The sequence below is a fragment of the Ranitomeya imitator genome, chromosome 6 (assembly GCF_032444005.1).
Source record: "Ranitomeya imitator isolate aRanImi1 chromosome 6, aRanImi1.pri, whole genome shotgun sequence".
Taxonomy (NCBI): Eukaryota; Metazoa; Chordata; class Amphibia; order Anura; family Dendrobatidae; genus Ranitomeya; species Ranitomeya imitator.
In genome coordinates this window covers 568,708,822-568,721,446 of record NC_091287.1, presented here as the reverse complement: position 1 = coordinate 568,721,446, position 12,625 = coordinate 568,708,822, and the positions used below count along the sequence as shown (strand labels likewise).

The following is a 12,625-nucleotide window of genomic DNA, read 5'->3' as shown; positions in this document are numbered from 1 at the left end:
GGGAGACTTCGTGTCGTCATCTCCGCCGTCGTCGTCTCCGCCGTCGTCGTCGTCGTCATCGGGGTGGTCTTCCGGGTCGTCGTCATCATCATCGGGGTGGTCTTCCGGGTCGTCGACTTTAGGGTCTTCAACTTGGAAATGTAGCAGAAGGTACAAGAAGGCTGAGAAAATGCCAAGAACCAGCTGATGGAACTGGAACTCGGATGGCTACCCGAAGGTTCAAGAGCCTATGGAACTACCGAGGACCAGCTGACGTTACTGGAACCCGGTTACTAAGCAGGAGGTACCCGTGCTAAAAAGCACTACCAAGGACCGCCTGACGTTGGCGGAACTCGGATACCCAGAAGGAGGCACCTAAGCCAAAGGCTCTGCCCGGAACCAGCTGACGGTACTGGAACCAGGATGGGGAGCAGAAGGTACAAGAGCAAAAGAGACTGCCGAGAACCAGCTGACGGTACTGGAACCCGGATGGGTAGCCGAAGGTCCAAGAGCCAATGGAACTACCGAGGACCAGCTGACGTTACTGGAACCCGGTTACTAAGCAGGAGGTACCCGTGCCTGAAAGCACTACCAAGGACCACCTGACGTTGGTGGAACTTGGATACCCAGAAGGAGGCACCTAAGCCAAAGGCTCTGCCCGGAACCAGCTGACGGTACTGGAACCAGGATGGGGAGCAGAAGGTACAAGAGCAAAAGACACTGCCGAGAACCAGCTGACGGTGCTGGAACCAGGTGGTGGACCTGAAGGCCCACAGGAGAGGAGAGAACAGCTAGGCCGCGAGGCAGCCGCAGTTACCGAACCCCAACAGTCCTACAGGGGGAGCTGGGCCTACTGGCACTACAGAACCAGCCTTGACTACCAGTTCACGCAGCCCACATAGGAAGCTCCTAAACTGGAGGCACCCTGGAGTTGGCTAACCCGACCGCACCACGACGGGGCAAGCATAGGCGTCTCAGTGAGCTTGACACAACCCGGAAACAGCTGACGGTGCTGAAACCAGGCTTGGCACGAGGGAGTACCTGTGACAAGAACACTGCCGAGAACCAGCTGGCGGTGCTGGAACCCGGATGCGTTGCCCCAGTGTGCAAGAGCCAATGGCACGACCGAGGACCAGCTGACGGTGCTGGAACCCGGTTACTAAGCTGTAGGTGCCCGCGCTTAAAAGCACTACCAAGGACCGCCTGACGTTGGCGGAACTCGGATACCCAGGAGGAGGTACCTAAGCCAAAGGGTCGGCCTGGAACCAGCTGACGGTGCTGGAACCAGGAGGTGGACCCGAAGGCCCACAGGAGAGGAGAGAACAGCTAGGCCGCGAGGCAGCTGCAGTTACCGAACCCAACAGTCCTACAGGGGGAGCTGGGCCTACTGGCACTACAGAACCAGCCTTGACTACCAGTTCACGCAGCCCACATAGGAAGCTCCTAAACTGGAGGCACCCTGGAGTTGGCTAACCCGACCGCACCACGACGGGGCAAGCATAGGCGTCTCAGTGAACTTGACACAACCCGGAAACAGCTGACGGTGCTGAAACCAGGCTTGGCACGAGGGAGTACCTGTGACAAGAACACTGCCGAGAACCAGCTGGCGGTGCTGGAACCCAGATGCGTTGCCCCAGTGTGCAAGAGCCAATGGCACCGAGGACCAGCTGACGGTGCTGGAACCCGGTTACTAAGCTGTAGGTGTCCGCGCTTAAAAGCACTACCAAGGACCGCCTGGCGTTGGCGGAACTCGGATACCCAGGAGGAGGCACCTAAGCCAAAGGCTCGGCCCGGAACCAGCTGACAGTGCTGGAACCAGGTGGTGGACCCGAAGGTCCACAGGAGAGGAGAGAACAGCTAGGCCGCGAGGCAGCCGCAGTTACCGAACCCCAACAGTCCTACAGGGGGAGCTGGGCCTACTGGCACTACAGAACCAGCCTTGACTACCAGTTCACGCAGCCCACATAGGAAGCTCCTAAACTGGAGGCACCCTGGAGTTGGCTAACCCGACCGCACCACGACGGGGCAAGCATAGGCGTCTCAGTGAACTTGACACAACCCGGAAACAGCTGACGGTGCTGAAACCAGGCTTGGCACGAGGGAGTACCTGTGACAAGAACACTGCCGAGAACCAGCTGGCGGTGCTGGAACCCAGATGCGTTGCCCCAGTGTGCAAGAGCCAATGGCACCGAGGACCAGCTGGCGGTGCTGGAACCCGGTTACTAAGCTGTAGGTGCCCGCGCTTAAAAGCACTACCAAGGACCGCCTGGCGTTGGCGGAACTCGGATAGCCAGGAGGAGGCACCTAAGCCAAAGGCTCGGCCTGGAACCAGCTGACGGTGCTGGAACCAGGAGGTGGACCCGAAGGCCCACAGGAGAGGAGAGAACAGCTAGGCCGCGAGGCAGCCGCAGTTACCGAACCCCAACAGTCCTACAGGGGGAGCTGGGCCTACTGGCACTACAGAACCAGCCTTGACTACCAGTTCACGCAGCCCACATAGGAAGCTCGTAAACTGGAGGCACCCTGGAGTTGGCTAACCCGACCGCACCACGACGGGGCAAGCATAGGCGTCTCAGTGAGCTTGACACAACCCGGAAACAGCTGACGGTGCTGAAACCAGGCTTGGCACGAGGGAGTACCTGTGACAAGAACACTGCCGAGAACCAGCTGGCGGTGCTGGAACCCGGATGCGTTGCCCCAGTGTGCAAGAGCCAATGGCACCGAGGACCAGCTGACGGTGCTGGAACCCGGTTACTAAGCTGTAGGTGCCCGCGCTTAAAAGCACTACCAAGGACCGCCTGACGTTGGCGGAACTCGGATACCCAGGAGGAGGCACCTAAGCCAAAGGCTCGGCCCGGAACCAGCTGACGGTGCTGGAACCAGGTGGTGGACCCCAAGGCCCACAGGAGAGGAGAGAACAGCTAGGCCGCGAGGCAGCCGCAGTTACCGAACCCCAACAGTCCTACAGGGGGAGCTGGGCCTACTGGCACTACAGAACCAGCCTTGACTACCAGTTCACGCAGCCCACATAGGAAGCTCCTAAACTGGAGGCACCCTGGAGTTGGCTAACCCGACCGCACCACGACGGGGCAAGCATAGGCGTCTCAGTGAACTTGACACAACCCGGAAACAGCTGACGGTGCTGAAACCAGGCTTGGCACGAGGGAGTACCTGTGACAAGAACACTGCCGAGAACCAGCTTTCGGTGCTGGAACCCAGATGCGTTGCCCCAGTGTGCAAGAGCCAATGGCACCGAGGACCAGCTGGTGGTGCTGGAACCCGGTTACTAAGCTGTAGGTGCCCGCGCTTAAAAGCACTACCAAGGACCGCCTGGCGTTGGCGGAACTCGGATACCCAGGAGGAGGCACCTAAGCCAAAGGCTCGGCCTGGAACCAGCTCACGGTGCTGGAACCAGGAGGCGGACCCGAAGGCCCACAGGAGAGGAGAGAACAGCTAGGCCGCGAGGCAGCCGCAGTTACCGAACCCCAACAGTCCTACAGGGGGAGCTGGGCCTACTGGCACTACAGAACCAGCCTTGACTACCAGTTCACGCAGCCCACATAGGAAGCTCCTAAACTGGAGGCACCCTGGAGTTGGCTAACCCGACCGCACCACGACGGGGCAAGCATAGGCGTCTCAGTGAGCTTGACACAACCCGGAAACAGCTGACGGTGCTGAAACCAGGCTTGGCACGAGGGAGTGCCTGTGACAAGAACACTGCCGAGAACCAGCTGGCGGTGCTGGAACCCGGATGCGTTGCCCCAGTGTGCAAGAGCCAATGGCACCGAGGACCAGCTGACGGTGCTGGAACCCGGTTACTAAGCTGTAGGTGCCCGCGCTTAAAAGCACTACCAAGGACCGCCTGACGTTGGCGGAACTCGGATACCCAGGAGGAGGCACCTAAGCCAAAGGCTCGGCCTGGAACCAGCTGACGGTGCTGGATCCAGGAGGTGGACCCGAAGGCCCACAGGAGAGGAGAGAACAGCTAGGCCGCGAGGCAGCCGCAGTTACCGAACCCAACAGTCCTACAGGGGGAGCTGGGCCTACTGGCACTACAGAACCAGCCTTGACTACCAGTTCACGCAGCCCACATAGGAAGCTCCTAAACAGGAGGCACCCTGGAGTTGGCTAACCCGACCGCACCACGATGGGGCAAGCATAGGCGTCTCAGTGAACTTGACACAACCCGGAAACAGCTGACAGTGCTGAAACCAGGCTTGGCACGAGGGAGTACCTGTGACAAGAACACTGCCGAGAACCAGCTGGCGGTGCTGGAACCCAGATGCGTTGCCCCAGTGTGCAAGAGCCAATGGCACCGAGGACCAGCTGGCGGTGCTGGAACCCGGTTACTAAGCTGTAGGTGCCCGCGCTTAAAAGCACTACCAAGGACCGCCTGTCGTTGGCGGAACTCGGATACCCAGGAGGAGGCACCTAAGCCAAAGGCTCGGCCTGGAACCAGCTAACGGTGCTGGAACCAGGAGGTGGACCCGAAGGCCCACAGGAGAGGAGAGAACAGCTAGGCCGCGAGGCAGCCGCAGTTACCGAACCCCAACAGTCCTACAGGGGGAGCTGGGCCTACTGGCACTACAGAACCAGCCTTGACTACCAGTTCACGCAGCCCACATAGGAAGCTCCTAAACTGGAGGCACCCTGGAGTTGGCTAACCCGACTGCACCACGACGGGGCAAGCATAGGCGTCTCAGTGAGCTTGACACAACCCGGAAACAGCTGACGGTGCTGAAACCAGGCTTGGCACGAGGGAGTACCTGTGACAAGAACACTGCCGAGAACCAGCTGGCGGAGCTGGAACCCAGATGCGTTGCCTATCAAAGATTGGCTTCCTACAGCCCCAACTAGCGATGTTGGAGCAAAGGGTAAGCAGGGGGAGCAGAGTGTAGGCCGAAGCCTGCACTGGAGTCAGCTTTGTGTCTGCATTGCGTTTGCAGGAAACTTTGCCAGCTACACAGTGGGGGAACAGCAGGCGGTGCTGAACCCCACTAAAACATTGGCTGGTGTTTTTCTCTGTGCAGCTAGCACTTCCGGGCAAAAACTAGCGTTGTTAGAGCCCAGGGTCAGCAGGAGGAGGAGAGGAGCAGAGTGTAGGCCGAAGCCTAGTTGAACCAATTTCAAAGGTAACCTTTAACCCCCCTCAGGTGTTGCAAGGTACAAGAGCCACACCTTGTGCAGCATTAATGCTGCACAAGTAAAAGGTTGCTCTATTAATTTGTCTACTTGCACACGCTGAATGCAACACGTACACAATTTAGCCCATTCTACAGTCAAACTGTAGTTGAGGCGTGACTTGTATTTTTAAGGAGACGCAGCACAGGTGTCCCAAATAACGCCTTGGTGCTTGGCGCAGCTTCCTGAGCGTTGTTTTTTGCTGTACAGGAGTCTGCGCTCTTGTGTTATCCCTTGGCAATGCCCTGTTAGCGATGCCCGTCTTATGACCTCATTTTATGTTGGCCGCTGCGGTTAACGATGGCCATAAATCCCAGACCCACAGTGCCTTTTCATAAAGTCACACTGCGGTGCTGGGATTCGTGGCCTTGAGCAGTAAATATTTTTGCCGCTCACACAAGTCCTTACACCTGCTTCAGACTGGGCGGCCTCATCTGATCCCTTTTCGCATGCCGCGGCCATGAGGCCGCACAGTCTGAAGAAGGCGGAAGGAGATGAGTGACGACAGGCGAACATATGCACTGCTCGTGCCCATAAACCACACCCTCGCTGACAAAATATATGACAACGAGGGGCGTTGTTTCTAGCAGGGCGGATGCACAGGCGCAGCCAGCTAACCATGATGTCAAAAGACGGGAAACGCTACCAAGGGGGGTGCTGCGTATCATTAGAAAGGAAAGTCACACCTCAGGGACAGTGGAATGGTCTCAATGAGACACATTTTGTACGTGTTGAGTTCCACGTGGGCAAGTAGAAAAAGTCAGCCACCTTGTACAAATGCAGCAGTACTGCTGTACAAGGTGGCTATTATACATAGAAACACCTGGGGGTGGGGGGCAGGCTCCCTTCAATTTCAGTTCATGTGCCTGCATGGCGTTTGCAGGTCACGTTGCAAGCTACACAGCAGGGGAACAGCTGGCGTTGCTGAACCCCACTGACACATTGACTGGTGTTTTTCTCTGTGCAGCTCGCATGTCCGGGCAAAAACTAGCGTTGTTAGAGCCCAGGGTCAGCAGGAGGAGGAGAGGAGCAGAGTGTAGGCCGAAGCCTGCACTGGTGGCAGCTTTTGGTCGGTTGTGCCAGCGTGGCTTGTGCTGGACACGATGCAAGCTACACAGCAGGGGAACAGCTGGCGTTGCTGAACCCCACTGACACATTGACTGGTGTTTTTCTCTGTGCTCTCGCATTTCCGGGCAAAAACTAGCGTTGTTAGAGCCCAGGGTCAGCAGGAGGAGGAGAGGAGCAGAGTGTAGGCCGAAGCCTAGTTGAACCAATTTCAAAGGTAACCTTTAACCCCCCTCAGGTCTTGCAAGGTACAAGAGCCACACCTCGTGCAGCATTAATGCTGCACAAGTAAAAGGTTGCTCTCTTAATTTTGTTCCTTGCACACGCTGAATAAAACGCGTACACTATTTAGCCCATTATACTGTAAAACAGTAGTGGAGGCGTTACTTGTCTTTTTAAAGAAAAGCAGCACTGGTGTCGAAAATAACACCTTGGTGCATGGGCTCAGCTTCCTGAGCGATGTTATTTGCTGTACAGGAGTCTGCGCTCTTGTTATCCCTTGGCCATGCGCTGTGAGCGATGCCTGTCTTCTCACCTCATTTCATGTTGGCCGGTGCGGTTAGCGATGGACATGAAACCCAGACCCGCAGTGTCTTTTAATAAAGTCACACTGCTGAGCTGGGATTCGTGACCTTGCGCAGTAAATTTTGTCGCCTGTCCCTCATGTCCTTACACCCGCATCAGACTGGGCGGCCTCATCTGATCCCTTCTCGCATGCCGCGGCCATGAGGCCGCACATTCTGAAGAAGGCGGAAGGAGATGAGTAAAGACAGGCGAATATATCCACTGGTCGTGGCCATCAATCACACCCTCGCAGTCAAAATAAGTAAGACAACGAGGAGCGTGGTTTCAGGCAGGGCGGACGCACAGCCGCAGCCAGCCAGCCAAGCAAAGATGTCAGAAGACGGGCAGCGCTAACAAGGGGGGTGCTGCGTGTCATTAAAAAGGAAAGTCACACCTCAGGGACATTGTAATGGTCTGTAATGAGACACATTTTGTACGTGTTTAATTAAACGTGGGCAAGTAGACAAAGTCAGCCACCTTGTACAAATGCAGCAGTACTGCTGTACAAGGTGGCTGTTATACATAGAAACACCTTGGGGTGGGTGGCAGGGTCCCTTTAATTTCAGTTCATGTGCCTGCGTGGCGTTTGCAGGTCACGTTGCCGGCTACACAGCAGGGGAACAGCTGGCGTTGATGAACCCCACTAACACATTGGCTGGTGTTTTTCTCTGTGCAGCTAGCACTTCCGGGCAAAAACTAGCGGTGTTAGAGCCCAGGGTCAGCAGGAGGAGGAGATGAGCAGAGTGTAGGCCGAGGCCTGCACTGGTGGCAGCTTTTGGTCATTTGTGCCAGCGTGGCTTGTGCTGGACACGATGGCGGCTACACAGCAGGGGAACAACTGGCGTTGCTGAACCCCACTGACACATTGACTGGTGTTTTTCTCTGTGCAGCTCACATGTCCGGGCAAAAACTGGCGGTGTTAGAGCCCAGGGTCAGCAGGAGGAGGAGAGGAGCAGAGTGTAGGCCGAAGCCTAGTTGAACCAATTTCAAAGGTTACCTTTGTACAGGAGTCTGCGCTCTTGTTATCCCTTGGCCATGCGCTGTGAGCGCTTCCTGTCTTCTGACCTCATTTCATGTTTGCCGTTGCGGTTAGCGGTGGACATGAATCCCAGACCCACAGTGTGTTTTGAAAAAATCACACTGCGGTGTTGGGATTCGTGCCCTTGTGCAGTTAATATGTTTGCCGCTCACACATGTCCTTACACCTGATTCAGACTGGGCGGCATCATCTGATCCCTTATCGCATGCCGCGGCCATGAGGCCGCACAGTCTGAAGAAGGTGGAAGGAGATGACTTAAAACAGGCGAACATATGCACTGCACATGCCCATCAATAACACCCTCGCAGCCAAAATATATGAGACAACGAGGGGCGTTGTGTCGGGCAGGGCGGACGCACAGGCACAGGCAGCCAACCAATGATGTCAGAAGACGGGCAGCGCTAACAATGGGGGTGCTGCGTGTCATTAAAAAGGAAAGTCACACCTCCGGGACATTGTAATGGTCTCTAATGAGACACATTTTTTACGTGTTGAGTTCCACGTGGGCAAGGAGAAAAAGTCATCCACCTTGTACAAATGCAGCAGTACTGCTGTACAAGGTGGCTGTTATACATAGAAACACCTGGGGGTGGGGGGCAGGCTCCCTTAAATTTCAGTTCATGTGCCTGCGTGGCGTTTGCAGGTCACGTTGCAAGCTACACAGCAGGGGAACAGCTGGCGTTGCTGAACCCCACTGACACATTGACTGGTGTTTTTCTCTGTGCAGCTCGCATGTCCGGGCAAAAACTGGCGGTGTTAGAGCCCAGGGTCAGCAGGAGGAGGAGAGGAGCAGAGTGTAGGCCGAAGCCTGCACTGGTGGCAGCTTTTGGTCGGTTGTGCCAGCGTGGCTTGTGCTGGACATGATGCAAGCTACACAGCAGGGGAACAGCTGGCGTTGCTGAACCCCACTGACACATTGACTGGTGTTTTTCTCTGTGCAGATCGCATTTCCGGGCAAAAACTAGCGTTGTTAGAGCCCAGGGTCAGCAGGAGGAGGAGAGGAGCAGAGTGTAGGCCGAAGCCTAGTTGAACCAATTTCAAAGGTAACCTTTAACCCCCCTCAGGTGTTGCAAGGTACAAGAGCCACACCTTGTGCAGCATTAATGCTGCACAAGTAAACGGTTGCTCTATTTAATTTGCTCCTTGCACACGCTGAATAAAACACGTACACTATTTAGCCCATTATACTGTCAAACAGTAGTGGAGGCGTGACTTGTCTTTTGAAGGAGATGCAGCACAGGTGTCAAAATTTACACCTAGGTGCTGGGCGCAGCTTCCTGAGCGTTGTTATTTGCTGTACAGGAGTCTGCGCTATTGTGATCCCTTGGCCATGCGCTGTGAGCGCTTCCTGTCTTCTGACCTCATTTCATGTCGGCCGTTGCGGTTAGGGATGGACATGAATCCCAGACCCACAGTGTGTTTTCAAAAAATCACACTGCGTGGCTGGGATTCGTGGCCTTGTGCAGTAAATATGTTTGACGCTCACACATGTCCTTACACCTGCTTCAGACTGGGCGGCCTCATCTGATCCCTTATCGCCTGACGCGGCCATGAGGACACCCAGTCTGAAGAAGGCGGAAGGAGATGAGTGAACACAGGCAAACATATGCACTGCACATGCCCATCAATCACACCCTCGCTGTCCAAAAAAATAAGACAACGAGGGGCGTTGTTTCGAGCAGGGCAGACGCACAGGCGCAGCCAGCTAACCAATGATGTCAAAAGACGGGCAGCGCTAACAAGGGTGGTGCTGCGTATCATTAGAAAGGAAAGTCACACCTCAGGGACAGTGGAATGGTCTCAATGAGACACATTTAGTACGTGTTTAATTAAACGTGGGCAAGGAGAAAAAGTCATCCACCTTGTACAAATGCAGCAGTACTGCTGGACAAGGTGGCTGTTATACATAGAAACACCTGGGGGTGGGGGGCAGGCTCCCTTCAATTTAAGTTCATGTGCCTGCGTGGCGTTTGCAGGTCACGATGCAAGCTACACAGCAGGGGAACAGCTGGCGTTGCTGAACCCCACTGACACATTGACTGGTGTTTTTCTCTGTGCAGATCGCATGTCCGGGCAAAAACTGGCAGTGTTAGAGCCCAGGGTCAGCAGGAGGAGGAGAGGAGCAAAGTGTAGGCCGAAGCCTGCACTGGTGGCAGCTTTTGGTCGGTTGTGCCAGCGTGGCTTGTGCTGGACACGATGCAAGCTACACAGCAGGGGAACAGCTGGCGTTGCTGAACCCCACTGACACATTGACTGGTGTTTTTCTCTGTGCAGCTCGCATGTCTGGGCAAAAACTGGCGGTGTTAGAGCCCAGGGTCAGCAGGAGGAGGAGAGGAGCAAAGTGTAGGCCGAAGCCTGCACTGGTGGCAGCTTTTGGTCGGTTGTGCCAGCGTGGCTTGTGCTGGACACGATGCAAGCTACACAGCAGGGGAACAGCTGGCGTTGCTGAACCCCACTGACACATTGACTGGTGTTTTTCTCTGTGCAGATCGCATTTCCGGGCAAAAACTAGCGTTGTTAGAGCCCAGGGTCAGCAGGAGGAGGAGAGGAGCAGAGTGTAGGCCGAAGCCTAGTTGAACCAATTTCAAAGGTAACCTTTAACCCCCCTCAGGTGTTGCAAGGTACAAGAGCCACACCTTGTGCAGCATTAATGCTGCACAAGTAAAAGGTTGCTCTATTTAATTTGCTCCTTGCACACGCTGAATAAAACACGTACACTATTTAGCCCATTATACTGTCAAACAGAAGTGGAGGCGTGACTTGTCTTTTGAAGGAGATGCAGCACAGGTGTCAAAATTTACACCTAGGTGCTGGGCGCAGCTTCCTGAGCGTTGTTATTTGCTGTACAGGAGTCTGCGCTATTGTGATCCCTTGGCCATGCGCTGTGAGCGCTTCCTGTCTTCTGACCTCATTTCATGTCGGCCGTTGCGTTTAGCGATGGACATGAATCCCAGACCCACAGTGTGTTTTCAAAAAATCACACTGCGTGGCTGGGATTCGTGGCCTTGTGCAGTAAATATGTTTGACGCTCACACATGTCCTTACACCTGCTTCAGACTGGGCGGCCTCATCTGATCCCTTATCGCCTGCCGCGGCCATGAGGACACCCAGTCTGAAGAAGGCGGAAGGAGATGAGTGAACACAGGCAAACATATGCACTGCACATGCCCATCAATCACACCCTCGCTGTCCAAAAAAATAAGACACCGAGGGGCGTTGTTTCGAGCAGGGCAGACGCACAGGCGCAGCCAGCTAACCAATGATGTCAAAAGACGGGAAACGCTACCAAGGGGGGTGCTGCGTATCATTAGAAAGGAAAGTCACACCTCAGGGACAGTGGAATGGTCTCAATGAGACACATTTTGTACGTGTTGAGTTCCACGTGGGCAAGGATAAAAAGTCAGCCACCTTGTACAAATGCAGCAGTACTGCTGTACTAGGTGGCTGTTATACATAGAAACACCTGGGGGGGTGGGGCCAGGTTCCCTTTAATTTCAGTTCATGTGCCTGCGTGGCGTTTGCAGGTCACGTTGCCGGCTACACAGCAGGGGAACAGCTGGCGTTGCTGAACCCCACTAACACATTGGCTGGTGTTTTTCTCTGTGTAGCTAGCACTTCCGGGCAAAAACTAGTGGTGTTTGAGCCCAGGGTCAGCAGGAGGAGGAGAGGAGCAATGTGTAGGCCGAAGCCTGCACTGGTGGCAGCTTTTGTTCTGTTGTGCCAGTGTGGCTTGTGCTGGACACATTGCCGGCTACACAGCAGGGGAACAGCTGGCGTTGCTGAACCCCACTAACACATTGGCTGGTGTTTTTCTCTGTGCAGCTAGCACTTCCGGGCAAAAACTAGCGGTGTTTGAGCCCAGGGTCAGCAGGAGGAGGAGAGGAGCAGAGTGTAGGCCGAAGCCTGCACTGGTGGCAGCTTTTGTTCTGTTGTGCCAGCGTGGCTTGTGCTGGACACGTTGCCGACTACACAGCAGGGGAACAGCTGGCGGTGCTGAACCCCACTGACACATCACCTAGTGTTTTTTTCTGTGTAGACAACACTTCCAGGTGGCAACTGACAGTGTTGAAACCCAGGGAATCAAAGAGGAGCAGAGTGTAGTCCGAAGCCTGCAGTGGAGCAAGTTGAAAGGGAACCTTTACCCCCCCCCCCCCCCCAGGCATTTGTTGCTGAAAGAGCCATCTTGTACAGCAGTAATACTGCACATGGAAGATGGTGGCTCCGAAAATTATGCTCCTTGCAAACGCTGAAGTACACACTCATATAATGTGTCCCCTCACACCGTCAAACCATCCCGGAAGTGGGACTTTCCTTTGTAATGTGACACAGCACAGCCGTCATTCCAACCCCCTTGGTGCCGGGCGCCACCTCCTCAACGTTGTTTGGTTCTGTCACGGAGCCCGCGCTGTAATGTTATCCCTTGGCCATGCACAGTTAGCGGTGCCCGTCTTCTGACATCATGTAGGTGTCAGGCTGGCAGTGCCTGTGCGTCCAAGCTGCCCGAGATCCAACCTTGCAGTGTAATCTAATGTAGTCCCACTGCGGGCCAGGGATCCATGGGCATGCGCAGTGCATATCATCGCCTCTCACTCACCTCCTTCCTGCTTCTTCAGACTGTGCGGCGTCACGGCCGTGGCATGCTATTAGGGATCAGCTGACGCTGCCTAGTCTGAAGAAGCGTGAAGAAGGGGAGTGAGAGGCTAGTATATGCACTGCGCATGGCCATGGATACCAGGCCCACTGTGGGATCACATTAGACGACACTGCGAGGTGTGATTTCGGGCAGCGTGGACGCAC

General features: G+C 55.3%; 1 protein-coding gene across 1 annotated transcript in view; it reads right to left on the bottom strand.

Annotated features, from left to right (window-relative positions):
- The window catches only part of LOC138643511 (uncharacterized), a 161,781-nt gene that overhangs the window by 31,924 nt on the left and 117,232 nt on the right, over positions 1-12,625 (bottom strand). The window lies entirely within an intron of this gene.